This window comes from Octodon degus, unplaced genomic scaffold, assembly GCF_000260255.1.
Source record: "Octodon degus isolate 3935 unplaced genomic scaffold, OctDeg1.0 scaffold00105, whole genome shotgun sequence".
NCBI lineage: Eukaryota > Metazoa > Chordata > Mammalia > Rodentia > Octodontidae > Octodon > Octodon degus.
This window is the reverse complement of record NW_004524681.1, coordinates 1,304,280-1,306,534: the sequence shown is the minus strand read 5'-3', so window position 1 is coordinate 1,306,534 and position 2,255 is coordinate 1,304,280. Positions and strand designations below refer to the sequence as shown.

The following is a 2,255-nucleotide window of genomic DNA, read 5'->3' as shown; positions in this document are numbered from 1 at the left end:
CCCTGTAGACTCTTTCCTAAAATACAAAAAAAAAAAGAAAGAAAAAGAAAACTGGTGTATAATATCAGAGACAGAAAACAAAAGCGCAGTGCATCAATGACCAGCATTAGCTCATCTGCCCTGGAGACTGGGCTAGCCCGTGATGCCCACCATGTCCATGACCTCCTGTTGGGGTTGGGGTCAGAGGTGAGGGTGACCGAAGGACGAGAGGTGGCAGGAAGGACCCAGAGGAGAGGGCATGTGGGAAGGCCAGGCCCGGGCGCAGGGCTTCAGGAAACACCGTGTCCCAGCCCTGCACCTCCCGCGTGCCTGCACCCCCAGCCGCTGCCTTCACTGCCCTGAGAAAGGGAACGAGAAAAGCAGGCCAATGATGGGGAGGCTCCTTGGCTTCGACCCACACACTCTGCGCAGCCCGCCTACCCTGCTGGCCACCTCCAGCCGCGCCTTCCCCACCCCGGGTCCTCCTCGGGGCCCACGCTGTGCCTTGGCGGGGGGAGCCTCTCCCCTCCTCCTCCCAGTGTTGGGAACGCAAGTCTTTTGCCAGATATTTGGTCCAGTAATATTTTCTTCCTGTCTGGGCTTTGTCTTTCTATTCCCAGGGGGCATCTTTGAAAAAATTTGTTATTTATCCTTTAAAAAAAAAATTATGGATAACGCTTTTAGCAAAATGAAAATCAGTTTTTCCTGTTTTTCCTAAAGTTCTGTTTCTTCCATTCATTGTTTGCTCAGTAGGGGGGTGGACCCCAGGGCCTGCACCCCGAGCTGCATCCCCCATCTTTAAAAGAAAAAAAATTAGGACAGGGTCTCTAGGTTGTTAAGGTCCGGCACAAGCTTGATTTGTAGTCTTCCCTCAGGCCTTGGCGGGGCTTGCTGCTTGTCTCGCCGGCATGCTTAGGCCAGCGCTAGCCCGGACTTAGTGTTTTTCTAAATAAGATGTAAACTAGGAACCGTGTGCTGCCGCTGCGCTCACCCTGCCAGCTGTTGACAGGGCTCGCCTTTCTTCAGTGAGTTGCTTTTGTGTTATGGTAAAAAGCAGCTAGCTGTCTATTTTGTCCGTTTATGAGCTCTTTCCACTGCTCAGTTTTTGTCCCTCCGCAACACCAAGCTGCCTTGACCCCTGTAGCTGTACAGCAAATCTTAAAGCACAAAGTGTGCCTTCTCCTTTTGCTCTCAGTTTTCATCATTGTTCTGTGATTGTAGCTCTAGCTCGAGGCCCTGGCACGCCGATCTGGAGAGCACGCACGTTGGAGCAGGAGGAGATCCTGTGCCCACCTTTGTTTCTGAACCCACTACCATCAGACTGTCATGCCATCATATCCCAGAATAATTGTGAGAAGGTCACAGAAGTGACCACGCGGCCAGCTGTGGTGGCCAGCTTGGTGCCCGCTTATCGCCTCATGCAGAACTTGGAACCTTCGTGTCTCCTTCCCCCAGAACCACTCACCCGTGGCCTTCCTGATGTCCCCCCATCTGACGTCCTCTTGCCTCAGTTTCCTCGAGCCTGTCCTCGGCGCCCCTCGCTTGCCGGTTCCAGGGGTTAGGAGCGCGGCGTTCTCTTCTCGGGCCTCTGCCCTTCTCCACACTCGCTGGGGCATTCTCTTACCGCCCTGTAAGCTGGCCAACCCCAGCTTGCACCTTAAACCAAGGCCTCACCACCCTCCAGACTCTCCGTTCTGATGGCAACGTGGAGGGGACCGTCTGCCGGCGGCCTCAGGCGCCCGCTGCAGCCGGGCCACCCGCCCTGGGCCAGCCGCGCCCAGGGGCCTCCTTCCTCCGCGCTCGGCCGCGTCCGCCCCTCCCAGGTGGCTTTTTACCTTATTCTCCACCGGGCCTGTCTCTCCCTTCCCCAGAGTTCACCTGCAGATAGCACAGGGAGCTTTGCAATTCCTGTAAAAATTCGCGGTCAACAAGCAAGTGCGCGTGTGACTCTCGTGCGCGCGGACCGGGTGAGCCCACCCACCGGTGCGCAGGCCTCGGAGCGGCCGCCTGGCCCTCGCTGGCGGCAGCAGGCCCAGTGGGCTGCGCTTCGGTCGGATTCCCCGCCAAGGCTCCGGGCGGTGCCGCCTCTCCTAGCGCCTCCGGCCGTCAGTTGTGCGGTCAGCCTGGCTCTGGGCTTCACACGTGCAGAGAAGCCGGGGCGCTTGGCTCTTGCGTCTGGCTTGTCTCATGTAACACAATGTCCAACGGTTGAGGGCGTTTTGCCACATATACCAAGATAGCTTCTCTTTCTCCCCTCCCCTCCCTCTCTTCCCCCC

General features: G+C 57.2%; 1 protein-coding gene across 2 annotated transcripts in view; it reads left to right on the top strand.

Moving 5' to 3' along the window:
- Unc13c (unc-13 homolog C) overlaps positions 1-2,255 on the top strand; it is a 429,116-nt gene that overhangs the window by 244,821 nt on the left and 182,040 nt on the right. The gene's annotated exons all lie outside the window — the stretch shown is intronic.